Source organism: Triturus cristatus, chromosome 8 (genome assembly GCF_964204655.1).
Source record: "Triturus cristatus chromosome 8, aTriCri1.1, whole genome shotgun sequence".
Classification (NCBI taxonomy): domain Eukaryota; kingdom Metazoa; phylum Chordata; class Amphibia; order Caudata; family Salamandridae; genus Triturus; species Triturus cristatus.
This window is the reverse complement of record NC_140591.1, coordinates 739,898,580-739,913,612: the sequence shown is the minus strand read 5'-3', so window position 1 is coordinate 739,913,612 and position 15,033 is coordinate 739,898,580. Positions and strand designations below refer to the sequence as shown.

The 15,033-nt window shown below is 41.7% G+C and overlaps 2 non-coding genes across 2 annotated transcripts; both read left to right on the top strand.

The window, feature by feature from the left end:
• The first annotated feature begins 11,548 nt into the window (after window positions 1-11,548).
• Window positions 11,549-11,621, top strand: TRNAV-CAC (transfer RNA valine (anticodon CAC)). The gene has a single exon. It is a non-coding gene; the product is annotated as a tRNA-Val (tRNA).
• A 2,324-nt stretch (window positions 11,622-13,945) lies between these two features.
• Window positions 13,946-14,018, top strand: TRNAV-CAC (transfer RNA valine (anticodon CAC)). Its single transcript has one exon. It is a non-coding gene; the product is annotated as a tRNA-Val (tRNA).
• The last annotated feature ends 1,015 nt before the right edge of the window (window positions 14,019-15,033 follow it).

Here is a 15,033-nt window from a genome sequence, read left to right as displayed (position 1 = left end):
TCATTTATTTCCAGTTGGTGGTGTAAGAATGTTTGCAACAGTATGGCGATTTTTCCTAGCCATGCATGAATGAAAGCATATCACTCGCCTTTAGGTGTTTTTCTAATACATTGATATTTGCATCTTCCTTCCTAGCCTGCATGCTTGACTATCTTACAGGAAGCATGTAATAAGTATCACATCAGGGCCCTTCTTCTACTCAATTCACAACTGTTCTATCACGACATAGATAAGAAAGCTGCATCTGCTTTTGTTGTGTAGTGGTAATCAGGTTTACCTGACGTGTGAAAGCCCCATGCTTTGAAAGTACACAGTAACAAAGAAACCGATGACTTTTATAAAAAGGTGTCATGTGTGTCTCTTACTTTGCACAAAAAGTGCCAGAGATGACTTCATTTGCAGTCACTTGAAAAGTAGGGATTCTCCAATAAATGGTAAATGGTTGAAACAAATCTGAAGAAATGCATGACATACCTGTGTGTGTGTGTGTACGCATGTATGTATATATAGGGAGAGAGAGAGCGTCAATATAAACAGACTTTATTTCAATCAAGCTGTCTTTTCTATCCTTCAGGAGCAGAATGTTCTGATCATCAGCGCTCCAGAATGTAGTGTTTTCTTGGCAAGCATCACATATTGTGATGTGTTAGCTAAAAGTTCCATATCCTACAGACTGATATATTCCTCTGTACTTGCACCTTGGGGATTCATCAAAACCTGGCATGATAAGCAGCTTTCTACTGCTCACAGACTGGACAGCGAAACAATTTAAAATATCCCAGAAAAAGAAAATAAGCATGCTTAATCAGAGCTTTCTGGACAGGAAGGACATTTGAGCAAGTGAGGAATAAGCACTGCTTTTGTTAATTTGCATAGGCAGAATAGAGACTTCTGGGAAAAGGCCGAAATTACAGACACAGAAAATGGCTGCATCTATAGAGAACGCTAAGAAGTGTTGGCAGCTTTTCCTCTGACCCTGGCCACTTTTACAAGCAATCCTATGATAGTCAGCAGGACCCACCCTAAAAAGGAAGGGGCATCCACTTGGACCCTTTCCACCTTTTCTAAGTCTCGCCTGATCGAGCCTGATTGAGCAGATAAGCACATGTAATTCTCATTTCAGAAAGGTATTGGTTAGCTTGCTGCTAGCAGCTCAGTTATGTTATGATGTTAGAGGCTATGCAAGGAATGCTTTAGTCCAGCGATATGCAGTTTTTATTGCGCCTTGCATTCAGCAGGAAGATCTTTAGCTTGAATCTGTGGCCTAGGTATTCACCTTGGTATTTCTATTGGCACAAAGTGAAGGAGTATTTGAGAGAAAATGCACAATGTGTTTCTTATGTTGTTATGAACAACTTGTTACTCTTTCTCATTAAGCTTCAGCCACTGCAGAAATATATAAATAAGGGCTGACTTCCTGTAAGACGTGTCCAAAGCTGGGACAAAATAAAAGGAGACACTTGTAAATGATAGTGCTATCGTTTGAGAAAGGGTAAGTTGAGACTGACTTTCATGCGTATTCACAGACCAAGCATCATAAAGATACCAGCATGATCTTCATTGCGGGCTTAGAGCCGGTATTGGCTTTTGAGAGGTAAGAGGATTTTGAGGGCTCGTTGGTCTAGGGGTATGATTCTCGCTTTGGGTGCGAGAGGTCCCGGGTTCAAATCGCGGACGAGCCCTTTTCTTGGTACTCTTTTCAAGTTGTTTTGAAGTTTGCGTTTCAAAGCCAACATCAATTTTTTCTTTGCAGTAGTGGATAATTCTTTGCTAGAGTCTCATGCTTCAGCCCTGCCCAGTCTGAGCTAATACCAAACATCTGGTCTTGCATGGCATGTACGAGCGTTCAGCTAGGGATGTCGGGCAGGTTGCATGAATTAAATCTAAAGCCAGAGGCCCATGGAATAGCCAGTTCGGAGCAGTTTCATTACAGAAAAATCAACTGTAGGTATCTGATTCTGTAGTGTAGTGGTTATCACGTTCACCTCACACGCGAAAGGTCCCTGGTTTGAAACCGGGCAGAAACAGTTGTTATATTGTGTTGGCTACAATGTTGATAGGTGCCGTTTTGCCATGGAATTGTCCAAGCCCTGAAGATTATTTCATGCAATCTCGTTCCAAGAAAGGGAATTCTCTCAAAACACTAAAGTAATCGGCGTGTGGATGTATCTGTTGGTTCTCAGACCTTGCTTTCAAAAGAGCCCTGCAATCGGTTCGCTGCTCACCTAGAACAAGCATTAACATGAAGAATTGTTTGCACCAACAGGAATCTTATTTTAGTGGAGTGTTTCTGGCTTTGAGTGCAGAGGCCCTCGGCTCAATTCCAAGATGATCCTTCTCAAGGTGATGATACAAATGCATTGTCACCTTTACGTTTAATGTCAGAATCATTTATTTCCAGTTGGTGGTGTAAGAATGTTTGCAACAGTATGGCGATTTTTCCTAGCCATGCATGAATGAAAGCATATCACTCGCCTTTAGGTGTTTTTCTAATACATTGATATTTGCATCTTCCTTCCTAGCCTGCATGTTTGACTATCTTACAGGAAGCATGTAATAAGTATCACATCAGGGCCCTTCTTCTACTCAATTCACAACTGTTCTATCACAACATAGATAAGAAAGCTGCATCTGCTTTTGTTGTGTAGTGGTAATCAGGTTTACCTGACGTGTGAAAGCCCCATGCTTTGAAAGTACACAGTAACAAAGAAACCGATGACTTTTATAAAAAGGTGCCATGTGTGTCTCTTACTTTGCACAAAAAGTGCCAGAGATGACTTCATTTGCAGTCACTTGAAAAGTAGGGATTCTCCAATAAATGGTAAATGGTTGAAACAAATCTGAAGAAATGCATGACATACCTGTGTGTGTGTGTGTACGCATGTATGTATATATAGGGAGAGAGAGAGCGTCAATATAAACAGACTTTATTTCAATCAAGCTGTCTTTTCTATCCTTCAGGAGCAGAATGTTCTGATCATCAGCGCTCCAGAATGTAGTGTTTTCTTGGCAAGCATCACATATTGTGATGTGTTAGCTAAAAGTTCCATATCCTACAGACTGATATATTCCTCTGTACTTGCACCTTGGGGATTCATCAAAACCTGGCATGATAAGCAGCTTTCTACTGCTCACAGACTGGACAGCGAAACAATTTAAAATATCCCAGAAAAAGAAAATAAGCATGCTTAATCAGAGCTTTCTGGACAGGAAGGACATTTGAGCAAGTGAGGAATAAGCACTGCTTTTGTTAATTTGCATAGGCAGAATAGAGACTTCTGGGAAAAGGCCGAAATTACAGACACAGAAAATGGCTGCATCTATAGAGAACGCTAAGAAGTGTTGGCAGCTTTTCCTCTGACCCTGGCCACTTTTACAAGCAATCCTATGATAGTCAGCAGGACCCACCCTAAAAAGGAAGGGGCATCCACTTGGACCCTTTCCACCTTTTCTAAGTCTCGCCTGATCGAGCCTGATTGAGCACTGATTGAGCAGATAAGCACATGTAATTCTCATTTCAGAAAGGTATTGGTTAGCTTGCTGCTAGCAGCTCAGTTATGTTATGATGTTAGAGGCTATGCAAGGAATGCTTTAGTCCAGCGATATGCAGTTTTTATTGCGCCTTGCATTCAGCAGGAAGATCTTTAGCTTGAATCTGTGGCCTAGGTATTCACCTTGGTATTTCTATTGGCACAAAGTGAAGGAGTATTTGAGAGAAAATGCACAATGTGTTTCTTATGTTGTTATGAACAACTTGTTACTCTTTCTCATTAAGCTTCAGCCACTGCAGAAATATATAAATAAGGGCTGACTTCCTGTAAGACGTGTCCAAAGCTGGGACAAAATAAAAGGAGACACTTGTAAATGATAGTGCTATCGTTTGAGAAAGGGTAAGTTGAGACTGACTTTCATGCGTATTCACAGACCAAGCATCATAAAGATACCAGCATGATCTTCATTGCGGGCTTAGAGCCGGTATTGGCTTTTGAGAGGTAAGAGGATTTTGAGGGCTCGTTGGTCTAGGGGTATGATTCTCGCTTTGGGTGCGAGAGGTCCCGGGTTCAAATCGCGGACGAGCCCTTTTCTTGGTACTCTTTTCAAGTTGTTTTGAAGTTTGCGTTTCAAAGCCAACATCAATTTTTTCTTTGCAGTAGTGGATAATTCTTTGCTAGAGTCTCATGCTTCAGCCCTGCCCAGTCTGAGCTAATACCAAACATCTGGTCTTGCATGGCATGTACGAGCGTTCAGCTAGGGATGTCGGGCAGGTTGCATGAATTAAATCTAAAGCCAGAGGCCCATGGAATAGCCAGTTCGGAGCAGTTTCATTACAGAAAAATCAACTGTAGGTATCTGATTCTGTAGTGTAGTGGTTATCACGTTCGCCTCACACGCGAAAGGTCCCTGGTTCGAAACCGGGCAGAAACAGTTGTTATATTGTGTTGGCTACAATGTTGATAGGTGCCGTTTTGCCATGGAATTGTCCAAGCCCTGAAGATTATTTCATGCAATCTCGTTCCAAGAAAGGGAATTCTCTCAAAACACTAAAGTAATCGGCGTGTGGATGTATCTGTTGGTTCTCAGACCTTGCTTTCAAAAGAGCCCTGCAATCGGTTCGCTGCTCACCTAGAACAAGCATTAACATGAAGAATTGTTGGCACCAACAGGAATCTTATTTTAGTGGAGTGTTTCTGGCTTTGAGTGCAGAGGCCCTCGGCTCAATTCCAAGATGATCCTTCTCAAGGTGATGATACAAATGCATTGTCACCTTTACGTTTAATGTCAGAATCATTTATTTCCAGTTGGTGGTGTAAGAATGTTTGCAACAGTATGGCGATTTTTCCTAGCCATGCATGAATGAAAGCATATCACTCGCCTTTAGGTGTTTTTCTAATACATTGATATTTGCATCTTCCTTCCTAGCCTGCATGTTTGACTATCTTACAGGAAGCATGTAATAAGTATCACATCAGGGCCCTTCTTCTACTCAATTCACAACTGTTCTATCACAACATAGATAAGAAAGCTGCATCTGCTTTTGTTGTGTAGTGGTAATCAGGTTTACCTGACGTGTGAAAGCCCCATGCTTTGAAAGTACACAGTAACAAAGAAACCGATGACTTTTATAAAAAGGTGCCATGTGTGTCTCTTACTTTGCACAAAAAGTGCCAGAGATGACTTCATTTGCAGTCACTTGAAAAGTAGGGATTCTCCAATAAATGGTAAATGGTTGAAACAAATCTGAAGAAATGCATGACATACCTGTGTGTGTGTGTGTGTACGCATGTATGTATATATAGGGAGAGAGAGAGCGTCAATATAAACAGACTTTATTTCAATCAAGCTGTCTTTTCTATCCTTCAGGAGCAGAATGTTCTGATCATCAGCGCTCCAGAATGTAGTGTTTTCTTGGCAAGCATCACATATTGTGATGTGTTAGCTAAAAGTTCCATATCCTACAGACTGATATATTCCTCTGTACTTGCACCTTGGGGATTCATCAAAACCTGGCATAATAAGCAGCTTTCTACTGCCACAGACTGGACAGCGAAACAATTTAAAATATCCCAGAAAAAGCAAATAAGCATGCTTAATCAGAGCTTTCTGGACAGGAAGGACATTTGAGCAAGTGAGGAATAAGCACTGCTTTTGTTAATTTGCATAGGCAGAATAGAGACTTCTGGGAAAAGGCCGAAATTACAGACACAGAAAATGGCTGCATCTATAGAGAACGCTAAGAAGTGTTGGCAGCTTTTCCTCTGACCCTGGCCACTTTTACAAGCAATCCTATGATAGTCAGCAGGACCCACCCTAAAAAGGAAGGGGCATCCACTTGGACCCTTTCCACCTTTTCTAAGTCTCGCCTCATCGAGCCTGATCGAGCACTGATTGAGCAGATAAGCACATGTAATTCTCATTTCAGAAAGGTATTGGTTAGCTTGCTGCTAGCAGCTCAGTTATGTTATGATGTTAGAGGCTATGCAAGGAATGCTTTAGTCCAGCGATATGCGGTTTTTATTGCGCCTTGCATTCAGCAGGAAGATCTTTAGCTTGAATCTGTGGCCTAGGTATTCACCTTGGTATTTCTATTGGCACAAAGTGAAGGAGTATTTGAGAGAAAATGCACAATGTGTTTCTTATGTTGTTATGAACAACTTGTTACTCTTTCTCATTAAGCTTCAGCCACTGCAGAAATATATAAATAAGGGCTGACTTCCTGTAAGACGTGTCCAAAGCTGGGACGAAATAAAAGGAGACACTTGTAAATGATAGTGCTATCGTTTGAGAAAGGGTAAGTTGAGACTGACTTTCATGCGTATTCACAGACCAAGCATCATAAAGATACCAGCATGATCTTCATTGCGGGCTTAGAGCCGGTATTGGCTTTTGAGAGGTAAGAGGATTTTGAGGGCTCGTTGGTCTAGGGGTATGATTCTCGCTTTGGGTGCGAGAGGTCCCGGGTTCAAATCGCGGACGAGCCCTTTTCTTGGTACTCTTTTCAAGTTGTTTTGAAGTTTGCGTTTCAAAGCCAACATCAATTTTTTCTTTCCAGTAGTGGATAATTCTTTGCTAGAGTCTCATGCTTCAGCCCTGCCCAGTCTGAGCTAATACCAAACATCTGGTCTTGCATGGCATGTACAAGCGTTCAGCTAGGGATGTCGGGCAGGTTGCATGAATTAAATCTAAAGCCAGAGGCCCATGGAATAGCCAGTTCGGAGCAGTTTCATTACAGAAAAATCAACTGTAGGTATCTGATTCTGTAGTGTAGTGGTTATCACGTTCGCCTCACACGCAAAAGGTCCCTGGTTCGAAACCGGGCAGAAACAGTTGTTATATTGTGTTGGCTACAATGTTGATAGGTGCCGTTTTGCCATGGAATTGTCCAAGCCCTGAAGATTATTTCATGCAATCTCGTTCCAAGAAAGGGAATTCTCTCAAAACACTAAAGTAATCGGCGTGTGGATGTATCTGTTGGTTCTCAGACCTTGCTTTCAAAAGAGCCCTGCAATCGGTTCGCTGCTCACCTAGAACAAGCATTAACATGAAGAATTGTTGGCACCAACAGGAATCTTATTTTAGTGGAGTGTTTCTGGCTTTGAGTGCAGAGGCCCTCGGCTCAATTCCAAGATGATCCTTCTCAAGGTGATGATACAAATGCATTGTCACCTTTACGTTTAATGTCAGAATCATTTATTTCCAGTTGGTGGTGTAAGAATGTTTGCAACAGTATGGCGATTTTTCCTAGCCATGCATGAATGAAAGCATATCACTCGCCTTTAGGTGTTTTTCTAATACATTGATATTTGCATCTTCCTTCCTAGCCTGCATGTTTGACTATCTTACAGGAAGCATGTAATAAGTATCACATCAGGGCCCTTCTTCTACTCAATTCACAACTGTTCTATCACAACATAGATAAGAAAGCTGCATCTGCTTTTGTTGTGTAGTGGTAATCAGGTTTACCTGACGTGTGAAAGCCCCATGCTTTGAAAGTACACAGTAACAAAGAAACCGATGACTTTTATAAAAAGGTGCCATGTGTGTCTCTTACTTTGCACAAAAAGTGCCAGAGATGACTTCATTTGCAGTCACTTGAAAAGTAGGGATTCTCCAATAAATGGTAAATGGTTGAAACAAATCTGAAGAAATGCATGACATACCTGTGTGTGTGTGTGTACGCATGTATGTATATATAGGGAGAGAGAGAGCGTCAATATAAACAGACTTTATTTCAATCAAGCTGTCTTTTCTATCCTTCAGGAGCAGAATGTTCTGATCATCAGCGCTCCAGAATGTAGTGTTTTCTTGGCAAGCATCACATATTGTGATGTGTTAGCTAAAAGTTCCATATCCTACAGACTGATATATTCCTCTGTACTTGCACCTTGGGGATTCATCAAAACCTGGCATGATAAGCAGCTTTCTACTGCTCACAGACTGGACAGCGAAACAATTTAAAATATCCCAGAAAAAGAAAATAAGCATGCTTAATCAGAGCTTTCTGGACAGGAAGGACATTTGAGCAAGTGAGGAATAAGCACTGCTTTTGTTAATTTGCATAGGCAGAATAGAGACTTCTGGGAAAAGGCCGAAATTACAGACACAGAAAATGGCTGCATCTATAGAGAACGCTAAGAAGTGTTGGCAGCTTTTCCTCTGACCCTGGCCACTTTTACAAGCAATCCTATGATAGTCAGCAGGACCCACCCTAAAAAGGAAGGGGCATCCACTTGGACCCTTTCCACCTTTTCTAAGTCTCGCCTGATCGAGCCTGATCGAGCCCTGATTGAGCAGATAAGCACATGTAATTCTCATTTCAGAAAGGTATTGGTTAGCTTGCTGCTAGCAGCTCAGTTATGTTATGATGTTAGAGGCTATGCAAGGAATGCTTTAGTCCAGCGATATGCAGTTTTTATTGCGCCTTGCATTCAGCAGGAAGATCTTTAGCTTGAATCTGTGGCCTAGGTATTCACCTTGGTATTTCTATTGGCACAAAGTGAAGGAGTATTTGAGAGAAAATGCACAATGTGTTTCTTATGTTGTTATGAACAACTTGTTACTCTTTCTCATTAAGCTTCAGCCACTGCAGAAATATATAAATAAGGGCTGACTTCCTGTAAGACGTGTCCAAAGCTGGGACAAAATAAAAGGAGACACTTGTAAATGATAGTGCTATCGTTTGAGAAAGGGTAAGTTGAGACTGACTTTCATGCGTATTCACAGACCAAGCATCATAAAGATACCAGCATGATCTTCATTGCGGGCTTAGAGCCGGTATTGGCTTTTGAGAGGTAAGAGGATTTTGAGGGCTCGTTGGTCTAGGGGTATGATTCTCGCTTTGGGTGCGAGAGGTCCCGGGTTCAAATCGCGGACGAGCCCTTTTCTTGGTACTCTTTTCAAGTTGTTTTGAAGTTTGCGTTTCAAAGCCAACATCAATTTTTTCTTTGCAGTAGTGGATAATTCTTTGCTAGAGTCTCATGCTTCAGCCCTGCCCAGTCTGAGCTAATACCAAACATCTGGTCTTGCATGGCATGTACGAGCGTTCAGCTAGGGATGTCGGGCAGGTTGCATGAATTAAATCTAAAGCCAGAGGCCCATGGAATAGCCAGTTCGGAGCAGTTTCATTACAGAAAAATCAACTGTAGGTATCTGATTCTGTAGTGTAGTGGTTATCACGTTCGCCTCACACGCGAAAGGTCCCTGGTTCGAAACCGGGCAGAAACAGTTGTTATATTGTGTTGGCTACAATGTTGATAGGTGCCGTTTTGCCATGGAATTGTCCAAGCCCTGAAGATTATTTCATGCAATCTCGTTCCAAGAAAGGGAATTCTCTCAAAACACTAAAGTAATCGGCGTGTGGATGTATCTGTTGGTTCTCAGACCTTGCTTTCAAAAGAGCCCTGCAATCGGTTCGCTGCTCACCTAGAACAAGCATTAACATGAAGAATTGTTGGCACCAACAGGAATCTTATTTTAGTGGAGTGTTTCTGGCTTTGAGTGCAGAGGCCCTCGGCTCAATTCCAAGATGATCCTTCTCAAGGTGATGATACAAATGCATTGTCACCTTTACGTTTAATGTCAGAATCATTTATTTCCAGTTGGTGGTGTAAGAATGTTTGCAACAGTATGGCGATTTTTCCTAGCCATGCATGAATGAAAGCATATCACTCGCCTTTAGGTGTTTTTCTAATACATTGATATTTGCATCTTCCTTCCTAGCCTGCATGTTTGACTATCTTACAGGAAGCATGTAATAAGTATCACATCAGGGCCCTTCTTCTACTCAATTCACAACTGTTCTATCACAACATAGATAAGAAAGCTGCATCTGCTTTTGTTGTGTAGTGGTAATCAGGTTTACCTGACGTGTGAAAGCCCCATGCTTTGAAAGTACACAGTAACAAAGAAACCGATGACTTTTATAAAAAGGTGCCATGTGTGTCTCTTACTTTGCACAAAAAGTGCCAGAGATGACTTCATTTGCAGTCACTTGAAAAGTAGGGATTCTCCAATAAATGGTAAATGGTTGAAACAAATCTGAAGAAATGCATGACATACCTGTGTGTGTGTGTGTGTACGCATGTATGTATATATAGGGAGAGAGAGAGCGTCAATATAAACAGACTTTATTTCAATCAAGCTGTCTTTTCTATCCTTCAGGAGCAGAATGTTCTGATCATCAGCGCTCCAGAATGTAGTGTTTTCTTGGCAAGCATCACATATTGTGATGTGTTAGCTAAAAGTTCCATATCCTACAGACTGATATATTCCTCTGTACTTGCACCTTGGGGATTCATCAAAACCTGGCATAATAAGCAGCTTTCTACTGCCACAGACTGGACAGCGAAACAATTTAAAATATCCCAGAAAAAGCAAATAAGCATGCTTAATCAGAGCTTTCTGGACAGGAAGGACATTTGAGCAAGTGAGGAATAAGCACTGCTTTTGTTAATTTGCATAGGCAGAATAGAGACTTCTGGGAAAAGGCCGAAATTACAGACACAGAAAATGGCTGCATCTATAGAGAACGCTAAGAAGTGTTGGCAGCTTTTCCTCTGACCCTGGCCACTTTTACAAGCAATCCTATGATAGTCAGCAGGACCCACCCTAAAAAGGAAGGGGCATCCACTTGGACCCTTTCCACCTTTTCTAAGTCTCGCCTCATCGAGCCTGATCGAGCACTGATTGAGCAGATAAGCACATGTAATTCTCATTTCAGAAAGGTATTGGTTAGCTTGCTGCTAGCAGCTCAGTTATGTTATGATGTTAGAGGCTATGCAAGGAATGCTTTAGTCCAGCGATATGCAGTTTTTATTGCGCCTTGCATTCAGCAGGAAGATCTTTAGCTTGAATCTGTGGCCTAGGTATTCACCTTGGTATTTCTATTGGCACAAAGTGAAGGAGTATTTGAGAGAAAATGCACAATGTGTTTCTTATGTTGTTATGAACAACTTGTTACTCTTTCTCATTAAGCTTCAGCCACTGCAGAAATATATAAATAAGGGCTGACTTCCTGTAAGACGTGTCCAAAGCTGGGACGAAATAAAAGGAGACACTTGTAAATGATAGTGCTATCGTTTGAGAAAGGGTAAGTTGAGACTGACTTTCATGCGTATTCACAGACCAAGCATCATAAAGATACCAGCATGATCTTCATTGCGGGCTTAGAGCCGGTATTGGCTTTTGAGAGGTAAGAGGATTTTGAGGGCTCGTTGGTCTAGGGGTATGATTCTCGCTTTGGGTGCGAGAGGTCCCGGGTTCAAAGCCCGGACGAGCCCTTTTCTTGGTACTCTTTTCAAGTTGTTTTGAAGTTTGCGTTTCAAAGCCAACATCAATTTTTTCTTTGCAGTAGTGGATAATTCTTTGCTAGAGTCTCATGCTTCAGCCCTGCCCAGTCTGAGCTAATACCAAACATCTGGTCTTGCATGGCATGTACGAGCGTTCAGCTAGGGATGTCGGGCAGGTTGCATGAATTAAATCTAAAGCCAGAGGCCCATGGAATAGCCAGTTCGGAGCAGTTTCATTACAGAAAAATCAACTGTAGGTATCTGTTTCTGTAGTGTAGTGGTTATCACGTTCGCCTCACACGCGAAAGGTCCCCGGTTCGAAACCGGGCAGAAACAGTTGTTATATTGTGTTGGCTACAATGTTGATAGGTGCCGTTTTGCCATGGAATTGTCCAAGCCCTGAAGATTATTTCATGCAATCTCGTTCCAAGAAAGGGAATTCTCTCAAAACACTAAAGTAATCGGCGTGTGGATGTATCTGTTGGTTCTCAGACCTTGCTTTCAAAAGAGCCCTGCAATCGGTTCGCTGCTCACCTAGAACAAGCATTAACATGAAGAATTGTTGGCACCAACAGGAATCTTATTTTAGTGGAGTGTTTCTGGCTTTGAGTGCAGAGGCCCTCGGCTCAATTCCAAGATGATCCTTCTCAAGGTGATGATACAAATGCATTGTCACCTTTACGTTTAATGTCAGAATCATTTATTTCCAGTTGGTGGTGTAAGAATGTTTGCAACAGTATGGCGATTTTTCCTAGCCATGCATGAATGAAAGCATATCACTCGCCTTTAGGTGTTTTTCTAATACATTGATATTTGCATCTTCCTTCCTAGCCTGCATGTTTGACTATCTTACAGGAAGCATGTAATAAGTATCACATCAGGGCCCTTCTTCTACTCAATTCACAACTGTTCTATCACGACATAGATAAGAAAGCTGCATCTGCTTTTGTTGTGTAGTGGTAATCAGGTTTACCTGACGTGTGAAAGCCCCATGCTTTGAAAGTACACAGTAACAAAGAAACCGATGACTTTTATAAAAAGGTGCCATGTGTGTCTCTTACTTTGCACAAAAAGTGCCAGAGATGACTTCATTTGCAGTCACTTGAAAAGTAGGGATTCTCCAATAAATGGTAAATGGTTGAAACAAATCTGAAGAAATGCATGACATACCTGTGTGTGTGTGTGTACGCATGTATGTATATATAGGGAGAGAGAGAGCGTCAATATAAACAGACTTTATTTCAATCAAGCTGTCTTTTCTATCCTTCAGGAGCAGAATGTTCTGATCATCAGCGCTCCAGAATGTAGTGTTTTCTTGGCAAGCATCACATATTGTGATGTGTTAGCTAAAAGTTCCATATCCTACAGACTGATATATTCCTCTGTACTTGCACCTTGGGGATTCATCAAAACCTGGCATCATAAGCAGCTTTCTACTGCCACAGACTGGACAGCGAAACAATTTAAAATATCCCAGAAAAAGAAAATAAGCATGCTTAATCAGAGCTTTCTGGACAGGAAGGACATTTGAGCAAGTGAGGAATAAGCACTGCTTTTGTTAATTTGCTTAGGCAGAATAGAGACTTCTGGGAAAAGGCCGAAATTACAGACACAGAAAATGGCTGCATCTATAGAGAACGCTAAGAAGTGTTGGCAGCTTTTCCTCTGACCCTGGCCACTTTTACAAGCAATCCTATGATAGTCAGCAGGACCCACCCTAAAAAGGAAGGGGCATCCACTTGGACCCTTTCCACCTTTTCTAAGTCTCGCCTGATCGAGCCTGATCGAGCACTGATTGAGCAGATAAGCACATGTAATTCTCATTTCAGAAAGGTATTGGTTAGCTTGCTGCTAGCAGCTCAGTTATGTTATGATGTTAGAGGCTATGCAAGGAATGCTTTAGTCCAGCGATATGCAGTTTTTATTGCGCCTTGCATTCAGCAGGAAGATCTTTAGCTTGAATCTGTGGCCTAGGTATTCACCTTGGTATTTCTATTGGCACAAAGTGAAGGAGTATTTGAGAGAAAATGCACAATGTGTTTCTTATGTTGTTATGAACAACTTGTTACTCTTTCTCATTAAGCTTCAGCCACTGCAGAAATATATAAATAAGGGCTGACTTCCTGTAAGACGTGTCCAAAGCTGGGACGAAATAAAAGGAGACACTTGTAAATGATAGTGCTATCGTTTGAGAAAGGGTAAGTTGAGACTGACTTTCATGCGTATTCACAGACCAAGCATCATAAAGATACCAGCATGATCTTCATTGCGGGCTTAGAGCCGGCATTGGCTTTTGAGAGGTAAGAGGATTTTGAGGGCTCGTTGGTCTAGGGGTATGATTCTCGCTTTGGGTTCGAGAGGTCCCGGGTTCAAAGCCCGGACGAGCCCTTTTCTTGGTACTCTTTTCAAGTTGTTTTGAAGTTTGCGTTTCAAAGCCAACATCAATTTTTTCTTTGCAGTAGTGGATAATTCTTTGCTAGAGTCTCATGCTTCAGCCCTGCCCAGTCTGAGCTAATACCAAACATCTGGTCTTGCATGGCATGTACGAGCGTTCAGCTAGGGATGTCGGGCAGGTTGCATGAATTAAATCTAAAGCCAGAGGCCCATGGAATAGCCAGTTCGGAGAAGTTTCATTACAGAAAAATCAACTGTAGGTATCTGTTTCTGTAGTGTAGTGGTTATCACGTTCGCCTCACACGCGAAAGGTCCCCGGTTCGAAACCGGGCAGAAACAGTTGTTATATTGTGTTGGCTACAATGTTGATAGGTGCTGTTTTGCCATGGAATTGTCCAAGCCCTGAAGATTATTTCATGCAATCTCGTTCCAAGAAAGGGAATTCTCTCAAAACACTAAAGTAATCGGCGTGTGGATGTATCTGTTGGTTCTCAGACCTTGCTTTCAAAAGAGCCCTGCAATCGGTTCGCTGCTCACCTAGAACAAGCATTAACATGAAGAATTGTTGGCACCAACAGGAATCCTATTTTAGTGGAGTGTTTCTGGCTTTGAGTGCAGAGGCCCTCGGCTCAATTCGAAGATGATCCTTCTCAAGGTGATGATACAAATGCATTGTCACTTTTACGTTTAATGTCAGAATCATTTATTTCCAGTTGGTGGTGTAAGAATGTTTGCAACAGTATGGCGATTTTTCCTAGCCATGCATGAATGAAAGCATATCACTCGCCTTTAGGTGTTTTTCTAATACATTGATATTTGCATCTTCCTTCCTAGCCTGCATGCTTGACTATCTTACAGGAAGCATGTAATAAGTATCACATCAGGGCCCTTCTTCTACTCAATTCACAACTGTTCTATCACGACATAGATAAGAAAGCTGCATCTGCTTTTGTTGTGTAGTGGTAATCAGGTTTACCTGACGTGTGAAAGCCCCATGCTTTGAAAGTACACAGTAACAAAGAAACCGATGACTTTTATAAAAAGGTGTCATGTGTGTCTCTTACTTTGCACAAAAAGTGCCAGAGATGACTTCATTTGCAGTCACTTGAAAAGTAGGGATTCTCCAATAAATGGTAAATGGTTGAAACAAATCTGAAGAAATGCATGACATACCTGTGTGTGTGTGTGTACGCATGTATGTATATATAGGGAGAGAGAGAGCGTCAATATAAACAGACTTTATTTCAATCAAGCTGTCTTTTCTATCCTTCAGGAGCAGAATGTTCTGATCATCAGCGCTCCAGAATGTAGTGTTTTCTTGGCAAGCATCACATATTGTGATGTGTTAGCTAAA